This window comes from Hemicordylus capensis, chromosome 1 (assembly GCF_027244095.1).
Source record: "Hemicordylus capensis ecotype Gifberg chromosome 1, rHemCap1.1.pri, whole genome shotgun sequence".
Taxonomy (NCBI): Eukaryota; Metazoa; Chordata; class Lepidosauria; order Squamata; family Cordylidae; genus Hemicordylus; species Hemicordylus capensis.
In genome coordinates this window covers 57,471,696-57,486,145 of record NC_069657.1, presented here as the reverse complement: position 1 = coordinate 57,486,145, position 14,450 = coordinate 57,471,696, and positions in this window count along the sequence as shown.

The following is a 14,450-nucleotide window of genomic DNA, read 5'->3' as shown; positions in this document are numbered from 1 at the left end:
AGGCGTAGGAGATCACAAGAGAGGAAGCCGAAGTGCTGACTCAGGGAAGCCTGATTGGCTGCTGGTTCTCTTGAGCCATATATATTTAGCAGTCTCTCAATTGATCAGATGCTGTTTGCAACTATCGTGGCTGCAGACAGTGTGCTCTTTGAATTCCAAAACTTTGTCTGAGTTCCCGTTTGCCTTGTTTATGCTTTCCTGCCTTGTTCTGTTAATTCTTTGCGTCTGTCTCCTTCACTATTTTCATTCCTTGCTCTGTGTTTTCTTTTCACTTATTATTCAGTTATTGTTAGAGGGGGGTACCTAGTTCAGTTCAGGGGACTTAATTCATTTACTGTTTTTCTTTGTGAACCTTTTATTTTTCATTCGTGCAGTTCTGCTGCCGCTTTCTGTTAACTCACTGGGGAATGCTGAAGGGGGTTGTAAATCCTGTTGGGTTAGCTGAGATAACAGATTTATGACAGAAACCTCTGGAAAAGGCCATCCGTAGGTGTGGGCTGCGGTGCCATCAGTATGTTAATGATACCCAGCTCCACCTATCTTTTAAGTCAGCAGACACCACCACTATCAACAAATATTTATATACCACTTTTCAAAAAAAGTTTCCAAAGTGGTTTACATAGAGAAATAATAAATAAATAAGAATGACCAAAGAGGCAGTGGATCCTCTGAACCATGGCTTGGAGGCTGTTCTGGACTGGATGGGGGCAAACAAATGGAAATTTAATCCAGATAAGATGGAAGTGCTCTGGGTTGGTAAAACTGATTTTCTGAGTAGTGAGGTAAACCACCCCGAGCACTAATGTGCTGGAGGGGCAGGTATAAATATCTTTCTATCTAATTATATTTTTATACCACCTGATATATACATCTCTAGGTGGTGTACAAAATTTAAAACAATATTTAAAAATCAGCACAGATTAAAGTAGCATAAAACAGAAATAAAAACAGTAACATAAAACAATTATTAAAACAAATTATTAAGATTAATTCTAATTAAAAGCCTGTGAGAACAGGCGAGTTTTGAGGGACTTCCTGAAAACAAACAGAGAAAGAGATGCTCATATTTCAGCAGGGAGCATACTCCAAAGCTCTGGGGCAGTCACAGAGAAAGCCTGGTCCTGGGTTGCCACCAAATGAGTCGGTGGCATCTGTAACCGGGCCTCTCCAAAAGATCGTAACAGGTGGCAGGGTTCATGACAAAGGAGGCGCTCTCTTAAATACCCTGGATCCAAGTCATTGAGGGCTTTATAGGTAATAACCAGGACTTTGTATTTCACCCAGAAACATATTGGCAGCCAGTGCAGTTCCCTCAAAACCGGTGTTATAGGGTCCCTATGAGTTGTCCCAGAGAACAATCTGGCTGCCACATTCTGTACCAATTATAGTTTCCGGACTATGCACAAAGGCAGCCCCATGTAGAGTGTGCTACAGTAGTCAAGTCTGGAGGTTACCAGTATATGTACCACTGTTTTAAGTTCATTTACCTCCAGAAATGGACATAGCTGTCATATCAGCTGGAGCTGATAAAAAGCGTTCCTGGCCACTGCCTCAACTTGAGAAATCAGGGGAGAGCTTTGGGTCCAGGAGCACTCTCAAGTTACATACCTGATCTTTCAGGGGGAGTGTAACCCCATCCAGAACAGGCAGATCTAAACCATCTCTCTGGTCCCAACCCCTCACAGTCAGTACCTCCATCTTATTTGGATTCAACTTCCATTTGTTATCCCTCATCTAGCCCATTACCACCTCCAAGCAGGCATTTAGAGAAGATATGCCATTCCCTGAAGAGGTTGACATGGAGAAATAGATCTGGGTGCCATCAGCATATTGATAACATCCAGCACCAAAACTCCTAATAATCTCTCCCAGCGGTTTCATGTATATGCTAAAAAGCATTGGAGACAGTATGGAGCCTTGTGGAACTCCACACTTTAGTTCTCGCTTTGCAGAACAGTAGTCTCCAAGTGACACCATCTGGAATCTACCAGAGATCTAAGAACAAAACCACTGTATAACAGTGCCACCCAATCCCACCTCCCTCAGGCGGTACAGAAGGATACCGTGGTCGATGGTATCAAAAGCCACAGAGAGATCCAAAAGGATCAGCAGAGTCACAGTCTGAAGCAATTTGTCCACTTACTCAGGAGTCACAAACCAAAAATGATCCAATCTAATCCCATATGAGGAGTTGCTGGGCACCTGCACAGTAGACTCTGCAGTAGGGATGTGTGGACCATTTGGAGGTCCGGTCCAGGGGTTCAGGGGTTCAGGGTCGAACCGAACCCCCCCCCCCGGTTCCATCGGACCAGGACTGGACCCCCAGGTCCGGTCCGGTCTGCGCATTTTTAAAAAAATTTAAGTTAATGTAAACTACCTTTAGCCCCTTCGGGGGGCTTGCTGAGGCCACATGGGGGGTCTGCACGGGTTCCCTCTCCCCCCGCCGGCCATCCTTATCACCGCCACGGCCCGGGAATTCATCATTTTCGGCGCTTTTGGGCCTCTGTATGAGCGTGCGGCCGCCATTTTGGTGGCCACAATGCATGCGCCAATGCCCTCTGTGAGGCCGTGGCGATGGTGATCTGTCCATGACAATGGAGAGATGACAGGAGTCCCCACCCACAGAACACCACCCTGATCAGAGCAAAAGTTCTGTTTTTAGTTGTAAACTGCCCTGAGCCATTTTGGAAGGGTGGTATATAAATCGAACAAACAAACAAACAAATAAATAAAAAGGTCAAATTGAATGTGTGACCAGCATCATGTGTTAGTCCAGAGACCAACTGGAATAGGCCGACAGTCGTTATGACCGCTATGAACCCTTGAGATACTCCCGACAACCTGGTCCCAAAATGAACATTGAAGTCCCCCACCACCAGCAACCTGAGCGACTCCAATGCCAACTCAGCAACCAGGTCTGTCAGCTCAGTTAGGGACTCCACTGGGCAGAGGGGTGATTGGTACACCAGCAGAAGTCACAGTCTATCCCTGGTCCCTAGAATTAGGTAAACACATTCAATATAGGCCAAATCCCTGACAGGGATCCTGGTAAGGGAGATGTTATTCTTATAGACCACAACCACCCCACCTCCCTGCCCACATCCTCTCACCTGCTTCACTATGGAGGAACCCTCTGAGACAAGCTGGGTCCAAACTCGTCCACTAGCCTCTCCCAACCAGGTCTCCATGATACATACCAAATCGGCTCCTTCATCCATAATCAAGTCATGGACTACCTCGGATTTATTTTGAACTGACCTGGCATTACAGAGTAATAAGGTGAGGTTCTGTGGGTGGTTGGCATTGCTCTCTGAGGTCAAATAGGGGGTGGGCCTGCTGGAAGGGGCAACAGCAATTAAATTTCTGAATTCCCTTCCCCTGTAACAGCCTGCTGGCTTACTAATTTTCCTAAACTAAAAAGGCCCAGGTCTCTTCAGTTCAGGTCTCTTCACACATGCAGAGGCCATTTTCGTGACCTGCACACATGTGCACAGGCCATTTGCATCACCACACAAATTACCCTTTACAAGTATACCTGAGATGGCCCACAAACCAGTTCAGCCCAGTTCGATGGCTGAACCAGACCAGGCCTGGTTCAGCCAAGCCCAAATGATTGGCTGGGTCAGATTGGCTGCGTCAGAACTTACCAAACCGGTTCCGTGCACATCTCTACATACATCTTCTCACTGTGATTACAGAAAAGTTTGCTTCTCCTGGGAAGATCTTAAGCCTTTTCTTACGGTCTGTGACTCCAGAGTGGGCTTCGGGGAAGGCGGTTTAAACCTACTTTCCCCACAGGTGATCATAGTGACATTGTTGAGCATGGTCCCCGCGTGCCCAGGCAGTGGGGAGGGTCAGGGCTGGGCTGTGTTGCCCTGTCCCCTGGAAATACCATGATGCACTGCATGAGTGTGCATTGCATCATGGGGCTCCCCCCTCCCCAGGCTCCTCACCATCCAGCAGCATGACTGCCACACGATTCAAAAAATGAGGTTAAGGGGGCTCTTGCTCCCTTGATCTCATTTTAAAGAGTGGCTATTTAGGCAGGTTTGCCACCGTGGAGCTGTCAGGATCAGCACAAACTCTGCAGTTCACACATGTGTGCAAGACCAGGCTGGGCTCCCTTAGCCCAGTTTTGCATGTCCGTATGAATAGCTTCTTTATTTAACTTTTTAAAGTCATGCTTTTTTGTTACAGCATTTCTGCATCAAACAATGGCAAATTCTGTCATCATAAGGGAGTACTTCCAATAACACAATTGTAATATTTTATGGGCACTTGACATTTGGATGGGAATGGCCAAGGATGCCTCAGAGGGCTTCCAGAGCAGACTTAGAAACTGTTACAGTTTTAAAGGAATCAGTAGAAAATTTCAGTATATATACTGTAGATATACACACACATCACTAGACTAATGTTATGTTATATAAACATATTTATGCCGCACATTTTGTTTAGTCACATTTATGTTATATAAAATGATTCACCAGACATATACATCTGATGGCAAGATAATAGAGCTATGCATCTGACAAAATAAAATGCCATATATATATATATATACACCAAAGTAAAGAAGAAAATAGTGAGATCAAAGGTTGACAGAAAAATGCATTCAGTTTAAAAGCTTCAGTTTAAAAGGAAGGAATTTGTTTCTCCCCAAACTGAAATTGAAAGAAAGAAAGAAAGAAAGAAAGAAGAAAAGAAAAGAAAAGAAGAAAAGAAAAAAGAGAAAGGTTAAAGTATGAGGTAATGGAACATAGAAGCCCTCAAGGATATGTTGTCAAAGTGACTTATGAGATTTAAATTCAATGGAAGCTGACGGGTGCAACTAAAACTCCTTGTAACTCTTGATCTAAAGGAAGGAGAAAAGAAAGAAAGCAACACAGCCATTCTTTAGATATGAACATCAGTATATACATTGTTCATAAAGAGATTGTTTCAAAAGCGTAATAATAATAATAATAATAATAATAATAATAATAATAATAATAATAATAATAAAAATAATAATTCGATTTCTATACCACCCTTCCAAAAAATGGCTCAGGGCGGTTTACACCAAGAAATAACAAACAAATAAATAAGATGGAACCCTGTCCCCAAAGGGCTCACATTCTAAAAAGAAACATAAGGCAATAGGCAATATAATTAGATAGTGTTGTATTGATTCATGTTGCTGACATGGTTACCCTTGAAGAAGCACCATCGGTGAGACCAGTGAGGTAGTTCCATCCTACAATTCTATTTCAACTAATCAGTATTGAAATTTCATTTGTGTGTGTTTGTCTGTGTGTGGTGGTGGGAGGAGCAGGAGTGGGGTGGGGGGGCACCAATGTAAGCTATATGATCCAAAGAACATTATGATGGTGCATTAGCAGCCAGCATGAGTCCTGTCCCAAGCCTGTTTTATGACCACACTGGGCAGGATCCAGACTAGTTAGTTATGATTAAGCATCATTAAAAGAAAATGAGACAGTTACTATTACTATGACGGCGACATAGTACTAGTAGTATGATTAACTTAATTCTATTAATTTCAATGGGGCCTAGTCAGACTAACCATCTCAGGTCTTGCCTGTTGAGCTATATAAGGCCTTGAATGTGGCTACTGTGCCAGATCGAATAGATGTGCCATTGCCAGCACATTGCCGTACATGCTGCTGGTCTAGTGGAATGTTCTGGGTTGACTGGTAGTTTCACTGCAACATCACAAGCTGTGATGCTCATAAGACAAACTAAGTATTTGTGATTATCCGTGTAGGTTGGGGAATACCTACTGTAGCACAACTGCAAAATCACAGATTATCAGTTGGCTCCTGGGGAGGGTGAGTGGAACAATGCTCACACAACCAGATCACCTGCCCCCTCTGCATCACAGAAACCTCCTACACTTCCTGAAGTCTCTTAAGGGTCAGGGGCTTATTTGGAACAAGGTGATATGGGGCATGGAGCATTGTAGGGAGCAGCAGAGAATCAGTTAAAATAACCGCACCTCATCTTGCATTAATGGAAGTGTCTTCTGTTTGTGTAAGATCCGCTTCAGATCCACCCCTTTGATACTGCAGTAACATTATGCCAGCTTTGTAAGCAAATATACCAGGACAAATTTGTAGGATCGGGATGTATGATAGCAGTCAATAAATCTTGTTTTATTTACAGAAGAATACCTCTTCAGTGTGAGCACTTTAAAAGACGCCTCTTTGCCCAGTTAAGAAGGGTTCCACAGGGACCTTATAGAAGTATATAGTAACCTATATATAAAGGAGAGGAGAGCTGGTCTTGTGGTAGCAAGCATGACTTGTCCCCTTAGCTAAGCAGGGTCTGTCCTGGTTGCATATGAATGGGAGACGATGTGTGAGCACTGCAAGATATTCCCCTCAGGGGATGGAGCCACTCTGGGAAGAGCAGAAGGTTTCAAGTTCTCTCCCTGGCTTCTCCAAGATACAACTGAAAGATATTCCTGCCTGCAATCTTAGAGAAGCCACTGCCAGTCTGTGAAGGACAATACTGAGCTAGATAGACCAATGGTCTGACTCAGTATATGGCAGCTTCCTATGTTCCTAACCTCGCATAAATAGAACTTTGCTGTTACAGCGCACTAATGACCTGTTATGTTGGGAAGCAGAAAAATTACTTGTTGAATTTCTGGAGACAGCTGAATCGTGATCTCTTCTTAAGTCCAGAAACCAGCAATGTCATTATAAGCAAAGTAATGATGAGAAGGAAAAAACCCCAAAGAACAGACAAACTTCAAAGAATGACTCTGCTGGTCCACATTAGTTCTTGGTAGACATCATTATTTTTGTCTGAGGCCCCTCTAAAACAATATGTGTGTGCGAAAGTTCTTACATTTTAGTACAGTGAGTGTCATAAAGTCGTTGGGGGTGGAGTTGAAGCCAAGGGGGCACTAGCTTCAGATGTCTGCACATCCTTTGAATGTGGAGGCTCTGTGCAGAAAGTTGGAATGCAAGTAATGGATGCCAAGGCGATCCTAACTGTAAGAGCTGCTTTATAGCAGAACCGCCTGCTTCACACAGTGTTGGGCTCTTCTTTGCTAGAGGTTTCAAACAGAGCAGGGCTGCTCAACTTCAGCCCTCCTGCAGATGTTGGCCTACAATTTCCATAAGTCCTGGCTATTGCCTACTGTGGCTGGGGATTATGGGAGCTGTAGTTCAAAAACAGCTGGGGTGTGTGTGCATCTAGCTCAGGTCTACACAGACTGGCAGCAGCTTCTCCAGGGTTACAGGAAGGAGTCTTTCTCATCGCTTAGAGATGCCAGGAAGGGAACTTGGAACCTTCTGCATGCAAACATCATCATCATCATCATCATCATCATCATCATCATCAATAATAATTTGATTTCTATACTGCCCTTCCAAAAATGGCTCAGGGCAGTTTACACAGAGAAATAATAAATAAATAAGATGGCCTCTGTCCCCAAAGGGCTCACATTCTAAAAACAACAACACAAGATAGACATCAGCAACAGTCACTGGAGGTACTGTGCTGGAGGTGAAAGAACATGTAGATGTTCTTCCCAGAGCAGCCCCATCCCATAAGGGGAATATTTTAAAGTGCTCACACGTAGTCTCCCATTGAAATGTAAGCCTGTTTCTTGAAAACAGGCAAACCATTTTGCAGCCCCATGGAAATCAGCTTGATTCCCTCTGCAGTTCCCACTAGGGATGTGCACAAAACCACCTGGCCCAGTTCGGTTCGAGTTCTAACCGAACTTGAACTGCACTGGGCCAGTTTTGTTTTGGCCCCCTTTGAACCCCCCCCCACCAGTTTGGTGGGGGGGAGTTCAACAAACATTTTTTAGATCTCCCCCCCATAAAAACTTATCCCCTTTGGGGGAGTTCTCCAAGGTGGTGGTGGGGGTCTGGGGTGTCCCCCTCCCCCTGTCAGAAATCACCCAGTTCAGGGATCTTCAGCCCTTTCCAGGCCTATTCCCTGGCATGGCGGCCATTTTGGAGGCCGCCACACCTACACAGTGGGACCCTGAATGACCTGGGTCATGACCTGGCCATGCAGGGTCCCACTGTGCAGGCATGGCGGACTCCAAAATGGTTGCCACACTAGTGAATAAACCCAGAAACAGCCAAAGATGCACGAATTGGATGGCTGGCTGGCAGGGGGGAAGGAGAACCTCTGTAGATTCCCCGCCCCACCCCCACCACCTTGAAGAAGGCCCCTGAAGGGGTTTAGTTAAAAAAAGAGGAGAAATTTAAATGTCCGTCAAAGCCCCGAATGGGGCATGTGTGTTTGGTTCAGGGTTAAGCCGAACCAGTGGTGATTCGGCTGGACCCCAAACCTTTGAACTGAACTGATTCAATGCTGAACCGTTTTAGATTTGAGCCGGTTTGCACACCCCTAATTCCCACCTCTCAGCTGCTTCCATGTGTCTGAATGAATGTATTGATCTTTCCATTTGTTTTGAATTTATATTTTTCTAACTAGTAAATAATTTCTGTAATAAAAACAGCAGTATGTTTTCTTTTAATCAAAATGTAAGAATGGTGAAGGTCACAGTCCCCTAAAGCTTCCTCACCTCATATCACTGTCACAATCAACATATCAGTAAGGAGAGCATGAAGGTTTGCTTTGCTGGGAGGATGACATGCCTGAAATACAAACAGCAGTACACCACAGACCTCTTTTACAAGAGCTGGAATGTTACAAATCCGATCCTAACAGTTATATTCAGTGGCTAATTATACACTTTCTAAATTAGTCTGTACTCAGTAAAGTAAATTATGCAACAGTTTGGAGAAAAAATATGTTGGAAATGGTTGGAATGACTATTGGCTTTTGTAAGGTCTACAAAATATTACCGTTCTTTTGTAATATCCTTTAAAATTAGTCTTTTCCCTACTGTGTAGATCATGTAGCAAAGCTGAATAAAACACCAGGTATTCAAGCCAAACTCTGCCATCAGGGTTTAATGAAGTCTCTTTGGTAGCATATTCTTCTGAGTCATGCTGCAGTTTAGAAAAAGGTAGAAGATGACCTTTTTGTTGCTAACTTTATGCCGCTGGTGGTGCCTCAGAAAAAAGCGTGAAGAACAAATAGCACATGTGCTTAAGTATATCTTTATTGTGTTTCATTTCCCTTTCTCTGTTTACCATTTATCTTAGCATGAAAATGGGCTCTTTGTTATTTGTTGCCTTTACCTGCTTATACTAAAATCGGGAATGGCAAGAGCTGCTGTATGATAATGCACGAATTCACACTCATAAAATCAAGGCGGGGGTGAGGACTAGAAGAAGGTGGCATGTCTAGAGTCAGTGTCTGTACAATTGCCTGCAGCCCAAATTCTGTCAAAAATACCACTCCCGAGGGCCTCTTGAATGAGGCCTTCTGTTGTACTTAATACGATCCACATCCACTCTATTACAGTGTAATTCAAGGCTTCTCAAATTTTTGTCCCCAGATGTTGTTGGACTACAATTCCCATAATCCCCTAAGACCACCGTGGCTGGGGATGATGGGAGTTGTAGTCCAACAACATCTCGAACCCAAGTCTCAGAATGCTTGCTGTACAAAGTTTTTCCTTATTACACGAAGGTATCTCCCATTAGTCAAACTCAAGCCTAAGCCCAAGATAAAGACATCAGGAGGGATGGAATAATTTCTGACACGGACATAATTTGATAATGCCTAAGAATACTATTTGTCCATTTTTAGTGCCACACTGCAGCTGGAAAAATGACCTGGTGATTGCACATATGGTATTGTATTTATTATATTTCCACTTTTCAACAGAAAAGCTTCTAAAGCTGTTTACATTGCAAAAAGACTGAAAGAAGATGGCTGCTAACCTTAATGGGGTCATATTCTAAAAAGAAGCATAACAGCCACTGAAGAAATGCTGTGCTGAGATGGATGCAGGGGCATAACTATAATAGGGCAAGGGGAGACAGTTGTCTGGGGGCCCACTGCCTTGGGAGGCCCCCCAGAGGTAAGTCACATGACTGACTCCCCCAGCTGCACACCCGCCCAGGCTTCTTTCAGTTGCATTCATCCTCCAAAATTGATGTGAGTGTTAAGACCTGAAACTACCAGAACAGCATGTTTTTCACTAGTGCCATTACATGACTTGCATCATCTACAATTTACAAAACCTTTAAAAAATAATTTAGGATGATGTTCTATTGTGGCACATAGAGGTGTGTGTGTGTGTGTGTGTGTGTGTGTGTGTGTGTTTACTTTTTGTTACCACTGTTCAGCCTCATTTAAGATTTCTTGACTTCATGAGCTGAGCTTCAGTGAGGGGGCGCATTTTAAAATCTTGTCTCTGGGCTCACTCCAACCTTGCTATGCCCCTGGATGGATGGTTGCTCTCCTTCTGCTAAACAGAAAATCACCACCACTTTGAAAGGTGCCTCTTTGCCAAGTAAGCAAGGGTTATTGAGCAGGTTCTGACAAAAGATTTTGGATAAGTACAGTGGAAGCCAATGTTACAAAATGCTGTCTTTTGTTTTGATTGACACAATAAAAATCCAGAAAGTGTCTAGTCCAAGAAGCCCTTCTCTCTTTTACCTTCCCTGTATGTAATTAGAATTCTTGGGTGATGTTTACAAAAGGTATCTCTTTGGATCTGATAGCATTTGGACTGTTCTTTGTACAAGAGATTACATTAGCAAAGCGATAGAGACGTAGGCTTACATTTGTTTTTAGATTGACTTTGTGTTACTGTTCTATTCCCCAGGATACCTTGGCAGATACTTGAGATGATTTCTGAGCATGCCAATTCTGGGTAATTGAGCAAGTGGAGAACATTGACTTAATCGCATTAAAATATAATTGTTAAACATGCATTGTTTAAAAACCTAAAGCAATAGGGACCCCCTTCAAAACAGGAAATGTGTCCATTTGTTGTTTAGCTAGTGATAAGACTGTGCTGTATGCAAACTGTCAAGGACAAGGGAAGAAGTTGGGTATACTTGCAAGAGATAGCTCAGTGAGGAATGCAGCACTGTGCTCTGTCCTTATACTGAGGTGGGTGGGGCTGCGTAAGGAATAAGGCATTTCTAATCCGCTTCCTGTTTCCTAGGGCATAAAGCAGGAACAAGGTAGGGCCTGCTCTTCTGTCATATTTCTCCTTTTCCCAGGAAAGGAAAGAGAGAATCTCATGGCATCTACAGAGTGTTTTCTCCTTCTCTTTTTTCTTCTCTTTCTTCTCCACCCCAAAAAGAGCATACAGGTTGCTTTCACACTAGCTATAGCTATGCTGTCCTCCTTGGGCACAGGTGGAGAGAAAGCTCTGAGGCTGAGCTGCATCAAGGATGTGTGTCCTTCTAGGTTGTTATGATGCTGCAGCAGTACAAAGATAAGTGAGATTGTTTCTTTGCGAACAAAGTTTCTAACTGGAGGACTGGGGGAAGGGGGTGGGGTCAGAGCACAGGGTAAGCTGTTTCAGGTAAAGCAGTTCAGTTTGTTAAGAGACTTAAAATAAAGCACACATGTTTTTTCGTGTCAGTGCTTGATGCTTAGAAGCTGAACACCATAAGCAATGTCTTGAATGCTTGAACTCTGCCTGCTTTGGGGGTCTATATACCTTGTTTATCCCCATGCCAACAGCTGGAGTAAGTGGAAACCCCATCAAATGCAGAATGGATATAAAAAGGAAATGAAAAGAGCTTCTTACAAACAGATTCAAACATTTAGGTAAAGCCCATGGTTCAGTTCTCCTGGACCAATTCAGAATTCAGATGTGGGGATCTCATGTTGAAAACCTGTGACTCAGCTGGGTTTCCCAGCACTGACATGGGTAACCTAAATCACTAGAGTTTCTGCCTCTTGGAGAAGCCCATTTGGAGGACTCAGCACTGTAGAGGATCTAGTGATCACCCATCTAAATGTTCCACCACTGGCACCACCTCCCCTGGACAGTGACAGTGTCAAGTGTGGGCTGAGCTTCAGCACTGGTAGCAAAGTCCCAATGGGCCTACTCTGGAGCAGGGGAAGTAAACTCATATGCTTGTCCTGAATCAGGGACTGGTTAAGCTTCAGAAGAGGTGGGACTTGTGGCTCCTTTATAAATTTCACCTGCAGCCAGACCTACATTACTGCAGCAGCCCCACATTGGAAGATCATAGGAGGCTGCTATATACTGAGTCGGACCATTGGTCTAGCTGGCTCAGTATTGTCTACTCAGACCGGCAGCGGCTTCTCCAAGGTTGCGGGCAGGAGTCCCTCTCAGCCCTATCTTGGAGATGCCAGGGAGGGAACTTGGAACCTTTTAGTTTACTACCAAGGCCCTTGCCTTAGCCTGACTCCTGCTCTGGCCTTTGGTTTGGCCTTGGTCAGAGTGCCTTGCTGTGCTCTCCACTGCTAACTTTGCCTGCCTCTCCTGCCTTGTGTGCCAGCCCTGGTTGTGATTTTTTTAAAGTATAAAATGGTTGAACTACATTTTTAAAACAATCTTCTGTTGTTGTAAGATGAATAGTAGCATATAGAGACATACAGCTGAAATTTCCTTCAAATAAGTTAAACCTAGAATTTTATTTTAGGGTTTGATTTCTGGCTGGCTAGGGGTTTGTTTATGACAGGGCAGTTTCAGTTTCAGTTTGCATTGAGAGACGGTCAGTGGGGATTAGCTGTAGATGAGTCACACAACTTGTGGGAGGGGCCACATGTCTGAGGTGGCTTGGTTTGGAAGCAGCTCTTGAGAAGACAGGGTTTGGACGAAGAGAGATTTGCTACCTGGAGCTTAATGAACAGGTATCAAAGAGGTTTTATGTGGAGTTTAGCAGGGATGTCTGTGGGGAGGCATACAAGTTTCCCCCTTTTATCACAAAGGAGACACCCAGCATGAAGAGAAGGTGAGTACTATCCCACTCTTGTAACTTTTATTGGAGGAAAGAGCTTAAAACCTTTAATTAGCTGACAACTGCAGTTTAGACCTAGCTTTCAAGTAAACAAGCTCTCTATATACTAAATAGCCAATAAAACTAGTTTTGACAGTAGAATGCCAGCAGGGGAGGGGGTGCTTTCCAGGATATTGCACGGAGTGTTGCCTGTATGACTGTCTGCCCAAGGGGGAGAAGTGGTGGGTGTACGCTCACTGTAAAGAGCTTCTGGGTCTTAGGGAACAGGTTTGTTCCCTTGAAGCCAAGGTGGCTGACCTGGAGAAGCTCAGGGAGGCAGAGAGGTATGTAGATGAGACTCAGGGATGTGAGAGAGGCATCCTACTCCCTGGCCAACAGCTCCTCTGTAGTCATGGAGATTGAAGGTCTCTGGGAAGAAGGACATCAGTCTGAGGAAGAGGGGAATGCTCCCTTAGAAAGGACACCTTGCTTGGTGATGCGGCCATATCTACTCACACGAAGGATAATCCTCAAGGGATTGGGGTCCTCCTAGTAGTGGGTGATTCATTCATTAGGGGCATGGAGAGATGGGTTTCTGACCCATGTTTAGGCTGTACAGTGACTTTCCTGTCTGATGCAAAGTTGCTGATGTCATGCCGCTGTTAGGCAGTTCTGTGGAGGAGTCAGCTGTTGTGGTTCATGCTGGCACCAATGACGTTGGGAAATGCAGTCGGGAGGTCCTGGAATCCAAATCGATGATGCTAGGTAGCATGTTGAAGTCCAGGACCCCCAGGACAGCATTCTCTGAAGTGCTACCTGTTCCATATGCAGGGCCAGTAAGTCAGGTGGAATTGAGGGGTCTCAATGAATGGATAAGATGGTGGTGCTGGGAGGAGGGGTTTTGATTTGTTCGTCACTGGGGTACATTTGGGGGCAAGCGAAGCCTGTACAAAAGGGACGGGCTGCACTTGAACCAATATGGAATCAGACTGCTGGTGCTTAAAATAAAAAAAGGTCACAGAGCAGCTTTTAAAATGACACCTGGGGGGTTGCCCAGAGGAACTGGGTAGTATCTATTCAACAAGCAAAATTTGGGGTGACAAGAGAGGATGTTCTAAACTGTCTTGAAAAACTAAAAATTAACAGATCACCAGGGCCAAGTGGCATCCACCCAAGAGTTCTGAAGGAACTCAAATGAGAAATTGCTGAACTCCCAGCAAAAATATGTAACTTGTCCCTACAATCAGGCTCTGTATCAGAGAACTGGAAAGTAGCCAATGTAACTAAGATTTTCAAAAAGGGATCCGGGAAACTACAGGCTGGTTAGTTTAACTTCTGTGCCATGTACATTGATGGAAAACATATTTAAGGACAAAGTGGTTAAACACAGAAGAACAAGCCTTGCTGTAGGAGAACCAGCATGGCTTCTGCAAGGGAAAGTCTTGGTATGTCTAATCTTTTGGAGTTCTTTGAGAGAACAAGTATGTGGATCAAGGTGATCCAGTTGACATAGTTTCCAAAAACCCTTTTGATGGAGTTTCCCAGCAAAGGCTCTTGAGTAAACCTAGCAGTCATGGGATAAGGGGAGAGGTTCCTGTGTGGATCAGTAACTGGTTGAAAGACAGAAAACAAAGT